This window comes from Heteronotia binoei, chromosome 5 (genome assembly GCF_032191835.1).
Source record: "Heteronotia binoei isolate CCM8104 ecotype False Entrance Well chromosome 5, APGP_CSIRO_Hbin_v1, whole genome shotgun sequence".
In the NCBI taxonomy this organism is placed as follows: Eukaryota; Metazoa; Chordata; class Lepidosauria; order Squamata; family Gekkonidae; genus Heteronotia; species Heteronotia binoei.
The window spans coordinates 149,224,229-149,243,253 of NC_083227.1; positions in this window are offsets into that span (position 1 = coordinate 149,224,229).

A 19,025-nucleotide genomic window follows, 5' to 3' on the forward strand; every position below is an offset into this window, starting at 1 on the left:
TTAAATTAAATAAAAAGAGTTTTCAGTTCAACATTAGGAAGAACTTCCTAACCGTTACAGCGGTTCCTCAGTGGAACAGGCTTCCTTGGGAGATGGTGGGCTCTCCTTCCTTGGTTTTTTAAACAGAGGCTAGATGGCCATCTGACAGCGATGAGGATCTTGTGAATTTGGGGGGAGGTGTTTGTGAGTTTCCTGCATTGTGCAGGGGGCTGGACTAGATGACCCTGGAAGTCCCTTCCAACTCTATGATTCTATGTTTACAGAAAATAATATGGCCAAGGAATGTGGAGGATGCTCCCTTTGCTCAAGTTGCCTGGACTAGGGTAGGCAGCTTCCAGGTGGTGGATGGAGATCTCCTGGGATTATAACTGATCTCAAGGCAACAGAGATCAGTTCAGCTGGAGCAAATGGCAGCTTTGGAAGGTGCACTCTATGACATTATGCCCCGTTGAAGTCCCTCGCCTCTCCAAATCCCATCCTCCTCAGGATCCACTCCCCCAAAATCTCCAGATATTTTTCCACCTGGAGCTGGCAACCCTAGCCTGGACTCTGAGGTGGGGGAGGCCACTTGGAGACGCTCTCACAACAAGATCTGCTTGCCGAGGGTTGGGAAATAGGGAGAATCAGAGCATCTGGCTGGGGTCTGGTTTGACAGCCCTGCACTCTTATGTAACGCATCTGGAGTTGAAGATGAGGAAACTCTTTGGTCAGCCAGTGGCAGAGCAGCAATCAGCGGATGCATCCTAACGCAAGACTGTGGGGCTGATTTGCCCTACTTCTTTTTCTGTGTGACTATGGAAGACCTGAGGATACTGGCTGTGATTACTCTTAAAAAGGTAACGGTAGCAAGCACCAGTCATATCTGACTCTGGGTTGACATTGCATCACAACGTTTTCATGGCAGACTTTTTACGGGGAAAGGCATCTCCATTCCTTCTGGTAATAGTCCATTTTGGACACTATAATCACACATACGGGGAGCCTCCCAGCTATGCATAGATGCTTCCAATATGCACAGTCACCGCCTTGTGTAAAGAGGGGCAATATAAGAGTTTACAATGACTTTACAGCTCTGTAACAAGTGAACTGACCCCTGATTTTTTCAGGCTTTGTATTAACGTATTCTGAGGCTTTACATGCATGGTAAATACATGATACCCCTGTTCATACAATATGATGACAGTGTGCATTGGGACAATCTATCATGGTGCCACCAGTTGGTAAATGTCACTGTAATGTCTGAAAAGATGGACCATTGCCTAGATTGATGGGAGAAGACTAAGAGTTGCTGGTGAGGAGAGCAAGGCATTTTGTGCATTTGCAGAGGCACTTTGCTTTACAGTATTTAAAATTTGCATTTAAAATTTTTAAGGACTTCTTGATAAAGCAGACTTATATGCTACTCCTTCTAAAATGTACAAGACTTTTCCGATAACTTAGTGCAGATGATGTCTGGTTGTGAATACAGATTGTGGAGAAACAGGGAGTTTGCACATATTCAAGGTATGGCAGGGAAATGAAGGTACAATGGCTTGACTAAGGTTGAGTCAAAAGAAAAATCTTGTGAAGTTTTATGTTTTAAAAAACACAACCTCTAAAAAACAATTCTGAGCGGCAAAACTTACATTTTTAACCATTATCAAAAGGCAAGTGTGTGTGTGTGTGTGCGTGCGCTATATAATAATAAGCCTTCATGTAGGTGATATTTTCAGCTACAACTCATGAGTTACAAACAGATCCCAACAGAAACAAGCTCCCATAACTCTAGGAACTAGAGCTTTAATGAGAAATGCGAAATATCTTGAGACGGGATAACATTGCAAACCTTGCCCGTGTACTTTCCGTCCCCTGCTCCCGGTGTATTAACTTCTCCTCCACAAATTGCTATAAGCTTTCTAACTGTGTCTCAAATGTTTGGTACTGCAGATGATCTCCACAGTTGCAAATGAAAATATAAAAGCAGCTTCTGCCCCTGAAATCAATCGCAGGGAGCTTTGCTTCCATCTCTGCCAGCTGGGCTGTAATCTAATCATGTGTCTTTGGCAGCCGTCACTTGTCTTCCCAACCTGTCACATAAGCCATCACATTGCATCACAGATTCCTAAATTATGCCCACTAGGTGTAATGTGCTAGGACCTTTCTTTGCAACACATCCACAGATTTACAAGGCTGTGCCTTTGTTCTGCATGCAAAGAGACAGAAATAACAACGGCAGACTTGCTAATAAGAATACTGGACCAGTCCAGATAGTTGAAGAGAATAGATTCATGCACCCCCTTCTTCTTCTGCTTACTGCTTGCTAAAAGGACAGATCGCATGTCAATCAGTTCAGAATGCAACTTTCTCTAGCACTATATGTTATCGCTGAATGTTTGCAGATACTATGGATTCTTTTGATATCCCCAGGCTCTGGTTGGCCCTAAATAGCCACAAACGAGCTCCTACTTGCTTTCATCTGGATATAAAACAAGCTGCTCTCACCTTGCATTTGTTCTCTGGGGGGGGGGGGGTCACAACACCACCTTAAATACCGGCTATAATTTTAAAATACTGTTTATGTGCCACTGGGTATTTTTCAAAGTAATGAATACATCAAATAGATAGGCAGACACATTGCCCTTTAACCAGAACCTTGGGAGATACACAAGAAAAAAATAGGGAAAGGATTGCTGTTACATCAAGAGAAAGCAGCTAGATAGATTCAGGTGGGTAGCTGTGTTGGTTTGAAGTAGCAGGCCTAAGTGTGCTTGTCCATGAAAGCTTACACCTTAAGTAAAACTTTGTTGGTCTTAAAGGTGCCACTGGACTCAGTCTTTGCATTCAGTTCTCTTCAGTTAAAGAAATGCATCCACAGAAGGAAAGAGCAGTTAAGAAGGACAACAGAAATGCTTAACACACACCAATTTTGGCACTAGGGCTTGTGGAGAGCCCTTTTGCCCCCGTTTTCTCCATTTTCACACAAGCAGAAACTGCTTGTAAGGGGATCTTGCTTGCTGCGGGAAAGTGGTGCGCCAACTCATAGCCCCGCAGCAGCTTGTGCGGAAATGGAGAGAAGGGCCAGGGGCAAAAGGGCTCTCCACCTGGAACAAGCCTAATGTGAAATAGGTCACAGTCTCAGAGCAGGGCAGTGGGGAGGGACGGTGGCTCAGTGGCAGAGCATCTGCTTGGGAAGCAGGAGGTCCCAGGTTCAATCCCCAGCATCTCCCAGAAAGGGTCCAGGCAAATAGGTGTGAAAAACCTCAGCTTGAGACCCTGGAGAGCCGCTGCCAGTCTGAGAAGACAATACTGACTTTGATGGACCCAGGGGCTGATTCAGTATAAGGCAGCTTCATGTGTTCCTATGTTCAATATAGATAGCATTCCTGTACACTTAGCTTTAAAATGCAGTGGTCTGTTGGAGGCAGATTTTAGCCCTAAAATTTATCATCCCTCTGGGTACAAATGTGTGTTTTGATTTATTTTCACCCCAGCCTTCTACGAAACTCAAGTCTTCAGGACAGAAATTCATAACATAATAAAACTATAGCGAAACTACCAAATGGCATGGCCTCCCTATACAGAATATAAGAAGTCAGGGCATAACTGTTGTTCACCAGGGTATTTAAGGGGGTAGGAGGGCTGCAAACAGTGGAATTTATTTTAAGCATTGTAGGCGTGGCTTGATGTGCTCATGTTTTGGATTTTAATGAAATGCTGCAAGCCGTCTTGAGCTCATGTGGATAAGGTGATGTTTAAATGTTTTAACAAAAAAAATTTTTTAAGTGTGCAGAGTTCTATATGGTTCAGAGTTCTATATGGTTCAGTGGGTTGGATTCAGTGATTCCCTTCAGCTAAGTGAAGAGCATTCCTCCTGCAATCGTTGCAGCTGAGGCCACTTCCCCACGGGGACCTCCACCATTTCGCTCCCCCAATCACCCTCTTAGCTGCCAGAGGCATAGATGAAATTCTCCAGTTTAATACCATGATGAGGGGCCCTTGCCCTGTCCTGGATAGCCCAGGCAAGCCCAATCTCATCAGATTTCAGAAGCTAAGCAGGGTTGGCTCTGGCAAGTACTTGGATGGGAGACCTCCTTGGGATATCAGCAGTCGGGAGGTGGGGGCAGGCTTTATTCAGCCACCTCTATGAATATTCTCCAGGCCCCCAGGAGGGGTCAGTCACCAGAGGTTGCCATGACTTCCAGGTCACACACACGCATACACACACGGTTTTTAAAAAGATGAGGGGCCCTGAGGAAGCAGGCATTTGCTGGGATGCTTTCAGGTGGGAGTAGCTCACAAGACAGAATACTCTAAAGGGTGCATTGATCAACGACTTCTTTGTCCTAAGCCTTCAGAAGCTCCTCCACCCATTGAGTAATTGACACAAGTTTGCTGGATAAGGCTATCAAATTCTGCTCGGTCATCAGTCTACCCCGGTAAGTCAATCCTGGACATCAAGCCACTGCTCAGTCTTTGTCAGACCAGCCCTAGCCACCCCATTGTACCAGTAATACAACCACTCCTGCAACAACACTCCTGTGGACCACCTTGATGTGTTCCCTCTTGCATCTCATCCCTCCCCAAATCCACAAATAGGGCATCTCTCTTCCAACTTTTTGGTTGAGTCAGCACTCAAGACCTCCTTCCCCAACTTTAAGCCAGTTTGGTGTAGTGGTTAAGTGTGCGGGCTCTTATCTGAGAGAACCGGGTTTGATTCCCCACTCCTCCACTTGCACCTGCTGGAATGGCCTTGGGTCAGCCATAGCTCTGGCAGAGGTTGTCCTTGAAAGGGCAGCTGCTGGGAGAGCCCTCTCCAGCCCCACCCACCTCACAGGGTGTCTGTTGTGGGGGAGGAAGGTAAAGGAGATTGTGAGCTGCTCTGAGACTCTTCGGAGTGGAGGGCGGGATATAAATCCAATATCTTCATCTACCTCACAGGGTGTCTGTTATGGGGGAGGAAGGGAAAGGAGATTGTGAGCCGCTCTGAGACTCTTCGGAGTGGAGGGCAGGATATAAATCCAATATCTTCATCTACCTCACAGGGTGTCTGTTGTGGGGGAGGAAGGTAAAGGAGATTGTGAGCCGCTCTGAGACTCTTCGGAGTGGAGGGCGGGATACAAATCCAATATCTTCATCTTCTTCTTCTTAAAGTTGGCTTATTTATCAGACCATTGGCTATTTAGTGAATCACTAAATCCTTCACATTTGGATTCCCAACTTCATAGTTTGTGTTTGGGATTTTTCCTTCCATCTGTGAATTCTCTGCCCCAGACCAGCCTTTCCTCCTTCTCTAGATATCAGTTCAATAGATAAAGCAATATTTTTTTTTTCTTTCACTCTTTATTTCCTTCAGTCCCCCATTGACATTAAAATTAGGTAATAACCAAGGGCAACGTTGCTAGGATTGCATGACTGTATTGCAACGTTGTGCTGTGTTTTGCTGTCCCTCGTATTTCATATTTTTTTTCAACTTTGTATCTTGTTACAGGAATGAAGATTAGTTCTTTTGCAATTCTACCTTGTTTTTTCATCTCAGTGCTGCATCAGAGTGGGACGCAGGTATACTCTAGACCATTCTGTCCCAGTGGTTTCCCTGGTGACATGGTCTGACTCTAAGACGCCGTGCATGTTACAAGCTCAACATGTGTACCAATTTCAGTAACACTTTCCACAGAACTCATGTCATTGGCTCTCAGGCAACTCTGATCTCATCAGATCTTGGAAGCTAAGCAGGGTTGAGAGAAGTACTTGGATGGGAGACCTCCTTGGAATAAAGCCCTATATGGCCGAGGCCCTGCCTACCTTAGGGACCGCCTCTCCCCACACGTTCCCCAGAGAGCACTAAGATCTAGTTCCCAAAGCCTTTTAAGGATCCCTGGACCAAAGGAGGCCAAACTAAGAGTAACAAGAGAGCAGGCCTTCTCTGTAATGGCCCCCCACTGGTGGAACCAATTGCCGGAGGAAGTGCGAGCCCTGCGGGACTTTAATCAATTCCGCAAAACCACTCTCTTCCTGCAAGCATATGAGGAACCCTGAAAACGATATCTCGCCATCGAAATATATCTACTGAATATAGCACCTAACTTATTTTAGCCTTAACTTAATGTAACTGCTTTTAAATGTATGTATTAATTGTATCTTAAAATTGTTTTATATAAATCATGGTATACCATGTTGTGTTAGCCGCCCTGAGCCTGCTCCGGTGGGAAGGGCGGGATATAAATAAAAGTTTATTATTATTATTATATTATTATTATTAATACCAGAGGTGGGGGCAGCTTTATTCAGCCACCTCCTTGAATATCCTCCAGGTCTCCAGTAGTGGTCAGTCACCAGAGGTCACCAGGTGCACACGCGTGTGCGCGCACACGTGCACATATAAAATACAAAAAAGGGAGTCATTTGCTCCAACCCACCATCTTTCATGCTGCTGCATTTTCTGTCTCCCTCGAGCAAGTTAAAGTGTATGTTCAGTTGGTCTACAGTAAGTCCAGTTGGTCTCTCTAGCTAGGTAATCTACATTCTGTTGTGGTGAAGACAGCATAGAAGCTGTGCGCTTCTGTCTGCAGGCAACAGCTCTCCACTGAGTGAATTTCCAAGTTCAATCACTTGTCCGGAGAGAAATGCTATAGCTGCCACCCTCTTTTGAAAAACAGCTATAAGTATCATCATCAACGACCACAACCTTCAGCTGAGCAGCTTCCAAAGTAGCCTGCGGAGATGACAGATTCCCATCGCTCCCAGGCAGCAATGAATTATAAATACACCACTAGGCCTCTGCCACCTGACAGGCTAGTCCTTGAGTCCTGCGACCTGTGAAGGAAGGAGCTGTCAACTCTAAATTTGCACACAGGCACATGTTATATAAAACGCATTAATCTTTGACCCTCTGGCTAGATCACCACAATTGCAGCAAGAACAGGCCAGCTTGGAGGAACTTTGTCAGGGCTGTGCTGCTCAACGTCCCTGCGTGCAACAGAACCCCTTTTTAATCAATGGAATCTCTGCCACTGGGTTCAGTGAGACGTTTATTGCCAGATAATCATACTTAGGTATTTCAGAAATCAGTCACATAAAGACAGAAAATGGGGACATCAGCACGAAGGGAGAGGACAGAGAGCATGGCGGAAAGCAAGGAAGGTGCGTTGATATTTCAACTGTGCAATCCTCAGCGGAGCTAAGCTGCACTGAAATCAACGGCTTTAGAACAGGGGTCCCCAAAGTAATGCCCCTGGCCGCTATAGCATCCATTGATACTTTCTCTGGGCCCACCAAGTGTTTTTAGGAAATGGGCAGGGCAAAGTTGGGCTTTTGCCCAACATGGCTTCTGATTGACTATTAGAGATTTGATTGGCTATGCAGGGTTTTTTTTAAAATGTTGTTTTGGCAGCAGCTGCCATCACAGCACACCGAACTGCACTGTGTTACTGAAGTTAAGCTGGCAGCAATCATTTTGTGACTGGCTCCACCTCCTGTAGCGGCCATTTTGTTGCTGCTCTTACCATGCCATGTTAGGATTCCAGATTTGCCCACAGGCTCAAAAAGGTCGGGGACCCCAGGTTTAGAAGGATGTAAAGCTACTTAGGATCACTGTAACTTAAAAAAAAAAATCTCTATCAAAACATTTAAATTAGGGTTTGTAGAATCTTTCGGTCTCAAGTGCCGTGTTCTACTGGAGAAAGTTTTCCTTCCAGACGTTTCGTTCTCGGCTGCGGAGAACATCCTCAGTGGCGTTGCAGCCGGAGCAGGCGCTCTGACCTTCTTGGCTGCTGTGTTTCTAGGCTGGAGAGGGTGTGAAATAGCAGCTCTCCAGCAGCCCTGGCCCCACTCAATGCACAGCAGCCAAGAAGGTCAGAGCGCCTGCTCCGGCTGCAACGCCACTGAGGATGTTCTGCGCAGCTGAGAACGAAACGTCTGGAAGGAAAACTTTCTCCAGTAGAACACGGCACTTGAGCCCGAAAGATTCTACAAACCCTAATGATGTTACCAGCCGTGAAAACCTCAAAACTTTGATAAAACATTTAAAATATCCTTGTTTGCACAGCTCAACAATATTTGGTTTGTTACATTTTATCCCACTCCTCTTAAAAGTGTTTAAGGCCATTATTTACATTATCCCCCTCCCCCAGTTTTTTTTTCCTAATAACAACCCTGTAAAGTAGGATAGACTGAAGAACCTAAGGTGATGCAGTGAGCATTATGGCTAAAAAAATATGTTGAACTCAGGTCTCAAAATCTAGGCCAATCTGCCACCCTTTGAGACTATACCACACCGGTGAGCTACCAAAGGCACAACCAAGTAAACTCCGCAATCACAGCATTAAATTCAGATTAAATAGGTGGGGAGGGCAAAGAAAAGACTGCATTCGTTGGTAGTACAAGATTTTGTGAGTAAAATACTTCCTGTCAATGTTACCATTTGACTGCAGTGCAGGATGTTTTTATTGGTTCAAACTTTTATTTTGTAAACTGCCTTAAGAACTTCAGAAGACAGATAGTATATAAATATTGTAAAAGTATAAATAAATACAGTCTTGGCTCACAGAAGATAGAAAGGCAATGGACAGAATATGAGCAGATTAAAAAGTGCCAGTTTTGAAAAGATGGCATTATTCTGATTTATTAAACTAAGTGTCTCTCTGCTCAGCTCCTCCCCCTCACCTTCTGTAATTTCCTGTTTCTGTAATTTCTGCAATGAGGTAAAGGAGTTTCTTTCTTGCCATTGCATCTGAAGAAGTGAACTCTATCTCTCAAAAGCCCATCCTTAAATAAATGTTTTTGTTTTTAATGTACCAATGGACATCAATTTTGTTTCACCTATATGTAGCAATTGCATACACATGCACAGTTGCACACACAGAAACATCGTGACTGGAAGACGGTGTCATCTAATTGTTAATGTGTAAGACTAGGATCTAAAGAATATGGGTTCAAATCCCCAGTATGCTCTAAATTTGCTGGATAATCTTGAGCCAGTCACTCTCTTATGCTTAGCCTTCTACATTGGGTTGTTATATTAATAAAGTGGGGAGGAGGAGGAGGAGGAGAAGAAGGAGGAGACGGAGAAGGAGGAGCAGGAGGAGAAGGAAAAGGAGGAGGAGGAGGAGGAGAAGGAGAAGGAGAAGAAGGAGAAGGAGGAGGAGAAGGAGAAGGAGGAGGAGAAGAAGAAGAAGGATGCCATTGCTTATTTATACTGCTAAGGAGATATCAGTCTAGCTTGGGCCTGGATGGGAGACCCACAGGAAGTGTTCTGAGCTTTTGGTAAGTATAGAATACCTGCCTGATCTTGGCAGGTCCTTGCCAGCAGGGGTATTTTTTTACCCTCCCACAGGCCTCAAACTGAGATGAAAGGGGGATTTCTTTCACCCTTTTTCTCCACCTGGCCCTGCTCCTCTCAACCTGAGGGGGCTGTCCTCTTTGGTCAATTCCACTTTGTTTTATGAAGGGCCTGTGGCTCCACTTCTGGAACTCCCATGAGATCCGATGAAGAAATCGGGGTTCAATCGGTGATGAGTCAGCACTGCTGTGTTTTCAGTTGAAGTCTATTTTCTCAAATAGTTCGTGTTGCTCTTGTAACATACCACAGATAAGGTAGGAGTATTTTTAAAAGTATATTAAGAAGGAAGAGGGACGGAGGCTCAGTGGTAGAGCATCTGCTTGGGAAGCAGAAGGTCCCAGGTTCAATCCCCGGCATCTCCAAAAAAGGGTCCAGATAAATAGGTGTGAAAAACCTCAGCTTGAGACCCTGGAGAGCTGCTGCCAGTCTGAGTAGACAATACTGACTTTGATGGACCGAGGGTCTGATTCAGTAGAAGGCAGCTTCATATGTTCATATGAAGTATAGATAGCTTTTCTGTTGGTTTAGATTTGGTGCAGTATTAAGTTGTCGTTGCACAATTAGTACAAAATCCTAATGTCAATTTGCCTGTGTATGCTTCTGCTTTTGTAGGAATACATACTTTCCTTGACTATGGTCAATTGAATAAAGATTTTGCTTCTAGCAAACTTATTGAGCCCCTGTGACTGAACCCAAATTTCTCCATCAGATCGGAGCAATTCCTGTGGGAAGCTGCTGCTGTGGCCCTACACCTCAGCTACGATGCAGCCACATCTTCTCCCACCCCTGGCTCAAGGCTGCTTCCCAGCTAAGGGTCAGGCAATGGGCTCTTAAAGGGCCAATCCTTGGCAACCAATGGAGCAACAGGCTTGGCCCTAAAGGTGCCATATGGGGTGTTGTTTAGGTGAGTGGATGTTGAGGGTGGGCCAGAGCCCCAGGATTGTTCAGGTCCCTCACAACAAGTATAGGGGGCACAGGTCTGGGGTACTGTGCTGCCCTTTTATGGGAAAGAAAGTTGGTATGTGAACACATGACGCTGTATTATACTGAGCAGAGCCTTGTTCTATCAGGCTCAGTGATGTCTCCTGTATCCTGCAGCACTTCTCTGTCATCTCAAGGCAGAGGTCTGTCATCTGATCCCTTAAACTAGAGATACTGAAGATTGACCCTGGGACCTTTTGCATGTAAAACAGATGCCACAGTGGTTCCCCATAACAGTGAAAGGCATCTAAAGGTTTGCTTCTATGAATCTATAAAATCATAGAATGCCAAATGCTTATTGAATCTGACACACCCAGCTCTTCTGGATTCTAAAATACTAAAGTGTGCTGCTGCCATGGAAACATTTTGGTTCCTGGGGTTTTAAAAAAAAAAAAAACTGTGGAGAGCCAGTTTGGTGTAGTGGTTAAGTGTGCGGACTCTTATCTTGGAGAACCGGGTTTGATTCCCCACTCCTCCACTTGCACCTGCTAGCATGGCCTTGGGTCAGCCATAGCTCTGGCAGAGGTTGTCCTTGAAAGGGCAGCTGCTGTGAGAGCCCTCTCCAGCCCCACCCACCTCACAGGGTGTCTGTTGTGGGGGAGAAAGGTAAAGGAGATTGTGAGCCACTCTGAGACTCTTCGGAGTGGAGGGCGGGATATAAATCCAATATCTTCTTCTTCATCATCTTCTTAATTTATTGATTTGATTTATACCCCGCCCTCCCCGCTGAAGCAGGCTCAGGGCGGCCTCTTGCCTTACTGATGAATTTCATTCCAGATGTTCTGATACAGCAAAGCTGATAGTTGCAATGACTGATGCAGTTTTTCATATGTAATTTCCTCAGCTACCAAATGCTGGGTAATTAGGCAGTGGTATTAATCTATCCCTAACTAAATCCCTTTCCTCGCACAGACATCTTTTTGGCATGATTGGGACTGGCTTAAACAGCAAATTGCTTTCCAAGACAAGCACAATGCCCAAGAATTAATAAATTCAACTATTACTCCCAGAATCTTCTGTTCCCCACATGCTGCCATCTGATCCTCTTCCCTGACTAGAAGGTTCTTGATGCTCAGTTCCTTGGTTAAGATACAGGTGCAGAAAACACCTGAATAAAGAAGAGAAGTTCAAACCATGTTGCTCCCCAAATAAACTCCAGGTTACCCCAAATCATACCACTCTGCCAAATCAAACAGCTCTGATCAAGCACTGTGATCATCCCAAAACCTTTTTGGCCTCATTTTCCTTTAGCAGAAATATAAGTGAGCCTGAGCATTTCTTGTATGGCACCCTGAATGAGCCCTGGCCTGTATTCTACCAGGTCTTTGGCTTAGCATCCCATAAGGCAGGGGTGGCCAACGGTAGCTCTCCAGATGTTTTTTGCCTACAACTCCCATCAGCCCCAGCCATTGGCCATGCTGACTGGGGCTGATGGGAGTTGTAGGCAAAAAACATCTGGAGAGCTACCATTGGCCACCCCTGCCATAAAGCTCTATAGTCTGGCTAAGTGCCTAAACTGTTGTATTGCTTACTAACCCTGTGAACTGTAGCTATAATTTAGCTGTGAGAGCAGGAGGAGTGGGGGGGAGAAGAGGAGCTTGGCGCCAAGAGCTGTAAAGGTGTTTGAAGTGCAAACTATGTGGCCGGCTCTCAACCGCTGCAAGGCTGCCTGTGGGGGAGAGAGAACGGACGCGGCTAGCTATGCAAGATATCAGTGTGTGAACCTCGCACCTCTTAGAAGTAGAATGCAACTGTATTGTGAGAATGATTTAAACCCCCTAGCTTTGATCCTGGGCCATAAAGGCCAGCTAGTGTGTGTGTACCTTATCACTTTCAAAGAACTCTCGTAGCAGTAACATGTATGTATCCAATAAATGAAACTTATTTTCAAATGAAAAGAGTCTGTCCATTGTTGGAGCGTCCATGAACCCTACGCTGACATTTTGAAAGTGATCCCTATTTAACGGGACTCATCGGCAAGGGTTACTTCTGGTGGATGGCCGAAGCACCGGACGACCGAGAGCCCTGCATACCCGGCCTGCCTGGGTCACCGGCGTGGTACATCACCGAAAAGAGGAGACCTCAGAGAGTGAGCAGCCAAACTCTCTTCCTCACCCCAAAGGCACCGTGCAAGCCCCGGGCCTCCACCAAGCTGATGGGCGAGATGGCGCAAAGGCATGCGAATATTCTCTGCAACCCCGGAGGACCCAGAAGGCGGCGGCAACCCGGGCGAGCCAGAGAAAGGCGAGAGGGGAGTACCCGACGACGCCGGAGCCAGCGGAGGCGACGGCGGCGGCGACAATGGGGAAGACTCCCAGGGTGAGGGCGACTCGCGAGCGTCCTCCCCAAAAACCGACCCCCTGGAAGAAATCAGGCGGGAGATGGAGATTCTAGGGTGTGATCTCCGCCAAGAGATGCATAGCAACATGAATCTAACCCTGAACGAAGTGGCGAAGCAAGTGGATCGGGTCCTGGCGACAATGGAGAGAAAACTGGCCGCACCCCCCGCGGGGCCGCTGCCGAGAAGCCCGACTCCGCTGCTCCCCATCCAACCATCACCGGCCCCAGGGCCGGCGGGGCCACCACCCGGACCCCCAGGGCCTCCACCTCCGGGATCAAAAGTCAAAACCCGGGAGCTACACGCCACCTTTGACGGGAGCACGGATAAAGTGGAATACTTCGTGATCCAAGCCAACAGCTACATGTGCTACTGGGGAACGTCCTTCCCCGACAAGCACAGCCGAGTGGCGTACCTCGGTTCCCGGCTGGAGGGCGAGGCGCAGATGTGGTACGTAACCCTGTTCGAGACCCGGGACCCAGAGGTAACCACGGTGGCCGGATTCCTACAGGCGCTGTTATCCCAGTTCGAAGACCCCCTGCGGGAGACCCTGGCCATCGCCGCGATCGAAGGGCTCCGCCAGGGGAGCAAATCCATCCGAGAATACTCCCTGGAGTTCAGGAACCACAGCCGCAAAATCAAAGGCTGGAGCGAGGCGATGAAAATCAGGGCATATCGAAAGGGGTTGAACCCCGGGATCCTCGACCGGGCCCTGCAACAGGTCCGTCCGGACACCCTGGTCGAGTGGATCCAACTGGCGGGAGAAATCGAAACCAACATGAAAGAGGTGGCGATCCAGCGCCAAGAACTACAGGGGAAGCCCAGCCGAGAGACCAAGAGTGCAGCCAAGCCAGACGCGAAGAAGACGGGGGGAGCAACCCCAAAGCCCCCCTCCGGGGCGCGGAAGTGCTACCAATGCGGGGACCCCAACCACCTGGCTTCTACCTGCCCGGAAAGGGCCCGGGCCCCCGCGCCCACTGTGAAGGGTCCCCCACCCAAAACCCAGCGGACAGGGAAACCGAAAGAGTCGGGTCGAAGCAGCACCGCGCTGTCGGCGGTGCTAGACGAGGATAATACAACACTGGAGGAGCTCGGGGAGGAGGCTTGGGACCTGGAGCCGGCGGGAAACAAGACCGACCTGCGCTAGACGGTGCCCCGCGGCAGGTCCGAAAGAAGCCGGCACCACTGAGGGTGAGAATAGCAGGGGAACTAATGTATATCCCATTGAATTTGTTGAACGTTGGGGGAAAAAGGTTTATCCACGCCCGGGGCTTAATAGACTCGGGGTGCACGTGGGAACTAATCACCCCGCGACTGGTGGACCTAATGGGGATAGGCCGAGAGAAACTGCCCCGGCCCCTTGAGTTCGAACAGATGGATGGGACTAGGATGAGGGGAGAACCTTGCACGGAGCAGTCCTGGGAGATACTAATGGGGGTGGAGGATCACTGGGACATGGAAGTATTTGTAATAGCCCCCTCCTGCTCCTTCGACATAGTGTTAGGGGTGGGCTGGCTGGCTCGACACCAACCCGATATCCAGTGGGGCGAGCATACCATAGACTTTACGGATCGGAGGTGCGTCACTCACCTCTGGAAGGAGATCTGGGGCCCCCTACCTCCCCCCAAGAATGAGAAACTTTGTGTGACAATAGAGGAGGTGAAAACCGTCCCTAGGGAGTACCGAGACCTGAAGGGGGTATTCAGCGACTGGGAGGCGGACGAGTTGCCCCCCCATCGGGCCACTGACTGCGCAATAGAGCTCCTGCCCGACCAGCCACTGCCAAAAGCTAAACTGTACTCGATGGGGTGGGCGGAAAAGGCTGAATTGAGAAAATTTCTGGACAAAAACCTCCAGCGGGGGTTTATCCGACCTGCGATGGCCCCCCACGCCGCCCCGGTACTATTTCGAAAGAAAAAGGATGGAAGTCTTAGACTTTGCACAGATTTTCGTGGGATAAACGGGATTTCCATGTCAAACGCCTACCCCATCCCCCTAATCAAAGACTTGCTAAGCGCAGTATCAAAAGGGTCCATTTTTACCAAACTGGACCTGCGCGATGCATATTTCCGAGTCAGGATAAGAGAAGGGGACGAGTGGAAAACGGCATTCAACACTCCTCTGGGGCAGTTTGAGTATCTAGTGATGCCGTTCAGCCTTCAAGGAGCCCCGGGAGTGTTCATGAACTTTATCAATGAGGTCCTTCGAAAATTTTTGTATAAGGGGGTGGTGGTCTACCTGGATGGCATCATTATTTACTCGAAGGACCTACCCTCCCACGTGAAACTGGTCCGAGAGGTGCTGAGCACCTTACTTCAAAACAAACCGTATGCCAAACTTTCGAAATGTGAATTTCACAAAGAGGAGCTTGACTACCTAGGGTTCCGAGTCTCGGGGAAGGGGTTGGCCATGGATCCAGCTAAGGTCCAGGCAGTGTTAGAATGGGAACCCCCGAGGACACGTAGACAGCTCCAATCTTTCATTGGATTCTCCAGTTTTTATAGATCCTTCATACAGGGATTTGCTAAGGTGGCCCTTCCCCTCACCGACCTGCTGCAGACGAAAGGGAAGGGTCCAGAGGCAAAAAAGCCTAACGCCAAACTTAATTGGACCAGCCAGTGTCAAGAGGCGTTTGACAAACTAAAGCGCCTCTTCACGAGCGAACCCGTGTTAGTGCACCCTAACGAACTCAAACCCTTCGTGGTGCAATGTGACGCTTCCGACACGGCCGTTGGAGCCATACTCATGCAGAGAGACGAGGAGGGGTACCTAAGACCGTGCGCCTACATCTCGCGGAAATTCTCCGGCGAACAGAGAAATTGGTTGGTCTGGGACAAGGAAGCCTACGCAGTCACGTTTGCACTAAAAACATGGCGCTCCTGGTTAGAGGGCGCCCGAGTCCCAATCGAGATCTGGACAGACCACAAGAACCTAGATGCCCTAACCGGGCGGCGGAAACTGACAGGGAAACAAATCCGGTGGGCTGGGTTCTTCGCCAAATTTGATTTCACTCTCCGCCATATCCCCGGAGCCAAAACCTTTTTAGCTGACGCTCTGTCCCGGCAGGCCCAACATGAAAGCGAGAAGGAGGAGGTTATAGACTCACTGATCTCCCCGCAGGCAGTGGCGGGGGCAGTGCAGTCTCGATCGAAGTCCAAATCCCCAGCTGCGGGCCCGTGGGGGGGAAGCAGGCTGATTGCCGAGACTGAAGCGGAGGGGGAAGGGCGACCAGAGGGACTGACCAAGGGAGAAGGGGGGTTCTGGTACCACGAGGGGAAACTCTACGTGCCCGAATCCCTCCGGGCGGAAGCGCTACATCACTGCCACACTAGTAGACTGGCTGGACACTTTGGCTACGTAAAAACTTTGCACATGGCCCACAGACAGTTCTGGTGGCCACAGATGAAGAGAGACATTTCCCATTTTGTGCAAACATGCCCAACCTGCGTCATGGCAAAGCGAAGGGGGGGGGGGGAAGGTTCCGGGATTACTGCAACCCCTCCCCACCGCGACATGGCCGTGGTCGGTCATCTCCATGGACTTTATAGTGGAACTACCCCCGTCAAGGGGGAGAACCGTAATTTAGGTGGTGGTTGACACATTCTCCAAACAGGCTCACTTCATCCCCTGCCGAAAGCTCCCCACCGCAAAAGAGCTAGCCCATCTATTTTTCGTCCACGTGGCCCGCCTACACTCCTGACAAAGTCATTAGTGACCGCGGGCCACAGTTCGTTGCCAACTTCTGGCAGGAGTTTTGTAAACTAATGGGCATGGAGCAGGGCTTGAGCTCAGCCTATCACCCCCAGACAGACGGCCAGAGCGAGAGGGTTAATGGGCTTTTAGAACAATACTTAAGGTGCTATGTAAATTTCCAACAAAGCAACTGGGTGGACTTACTTCCTTTTGCGGAGTATAGTTACAACAACAGCCTCCATGCTTCCATCAAGGTTTCCCCTTTTCAAGCAGTCCATGGGTACGAGGGGAAGCCCCTACCTACCCTACCAGGGGGCAGTGAACCCTCACTCTCCCCCGAGTGCCATCAATGGTGGAAAACATTAGAAAACTCTTGGAAGAGTATACAGGAGAACCTGGAAAAGGCAAAGAGGGACTACAAAGCCCAATTCGACAAAAAACACAGCCCGGGGTGGGACTTTAAGGTGGGGGAGACGGTCTTCCTGTCCACAAAGAACTTACCGCTCCCCCAAACCTCCCAGAAATTGGCCTATAAGTTTCTGGGGCCATTTCGGATAAAACGGGTGATTAACAAGGTGACCATGGAACTAGACTTGCCCAAGCTGTTTAGTAAGGTGCACCCTGTCTTTCATTGCAGTCTGATTCTTCGAGACCCGGGGGGGGGTCGAAATGGCATCCTCGGGGCCCCGAGCCGACCCCCATCAAGGTGCGGGGCCAACAACACCACGAAGTGAAGGAGATTCTCGATGCCAGACTGCACCGGGGTGCGCTGCAGTATTTAGTGAGGTGGCGTTACTTCCCCCCTAGTTGTGATGAATGGGTGAAAGCCACGGATCTGAACGCCCCACTGTTCCTTAAGCAATTTTACCTACTGCACCCAGACAAACCCCGAGCGCGAGCTTAGGGGGAGCAGTATGTCAGCTTGTGTTCAAATTGATACTAACCAGAATGCCTAAACTGTTGTATTGCTTACTAACCCTGTGAACTGTAACTATAATTTAGCTGTGAGAGCAGGAGGAGTGGGGGGGGGGAAGAGGAGCTCGGCGCCAAGAGCTGTAAAGGTGTTTGAAGTGCAAACTATGTGGCCGGCTCTCAACCGCTGCAAGGCCGCCTGTGGGGGAGAGAGAACGGACGCGGCTAGCTATGCAAGATATCAGTGTGTGAACCTCGCACCTCTTAGAAGTAGAATGCAACTGTATTGTGAGAATGATTTAAACCCCCTAGCTTTGATCCTGGGCCATAAAGGCCAGCTAGTGTGTGTGTACCTTATCACTTTCAAAGAACTCTCGTAGCAGTAACATGTATGTATCCAATAAATGAAACTTATTTTCAAATGAAAAGAGTCTGTCCATTGTTGGAGCACCCATGAACCCTACGCTGACACCCGGGGGTTTCTGGAGAGACACCCAAGGGGCCCCTCCCCGTTTTCAATCATCGGGCATGTATGGAGCTTTTCGTACATGGGGGTCCGATGATGAGGTTGAGGATGCCGCGCGCTCCCTTTGGAGCGGGACAAGTGAGGGCCCAGGTGGATGGGTCCAGGAAGCAATAATGCTACAAAGCCGACAGCTGAGAGAGGAGATGATGATGAATGAATGATTTCCTCATGCAGGAGATGAGAGGCCTCACCCGTCAGCTGCAGGACGTGACCGCTCAGGTTGCTGGTGTGCGTCCTTTTTAGAATCCGCCGGCAGCATTGCCCGTAGTACCAGACGGGGAAGTTCCTGGAGGGGGGTGCCAGGAGCACTGGCAGAAGGTGAACAACCCCCTCTCCTCAACTGCGGGGACCCCCAGAATTCCCGGCTGAGCCCACCCCGGTGCAGGGAGGTCCAAAGGTCCACAAGGCGAGATTTGGCGGGGACCCAGCCAAGTTGAGTTACTTCCTGGTGTTGGTGAGGGGGAACCTACATGTGTGGCCACGTAACTTCCTGACGGAAGAAGGTGACTTATATTGGGGGATACCTAGAAGGAGCAGCGGCTGACTGGTTCGTGACCCTATATGAGGCCTGCTCCCCTGCCCTATGGTCAGCTAGGGAGCTGCTCTGGGCACTGCAAACCCAAATTTAAGACCTTCTGCAAGAGACCAACGCCATCTCTACTTTGGAGGAGCTCCGACAAGGGCCAAAATCTATGCGGGAGTACACTGCCAAATTCCGTCCCCTTAACACAAAAGGGCATTGCTGGGATGATGAGGCCCGAATTGAGCAGTTTAAGAGAAGTCTCAAGTCCAGCATTTTTGGAGAAGCCCTCAAGGCAGGAAACCCCCAAATGTTAGTTGATTGGATTCAGCTGGCCTGCGAGATCGAGGACTGGCAGAAGATCATAGCTCTCCATTGCGACCAACGAGGGGGAGCAGGGCCCCAGGATCAAAAGGAAAAGGGGAGAAGAAGATATTGGATTTATATCCCGCCCTCCACTCCGAAGAGTCTCAGAGCGGCTCACAATCTCCTTTACCTTCCTCCCCCACAACAGACACCCTGTGAGGTGGGTGGGGCTGGAGAGGGCTCTCACAGCAGCTGCCCTTTCAAGGACAACCTCTGCCAGAGCTATGGCTGACCCAAGGCCATGCTAGCAGGTGCAAGTGGAGGAGTGGGGAATCAAACCCGGTTCCCCCGGATAAGAGTCCACAGACTTAACCACTACATCAAACTGGCTCTCAGGTGGTTATAGACTCACTGTTTACCCCCGCCCAACTCA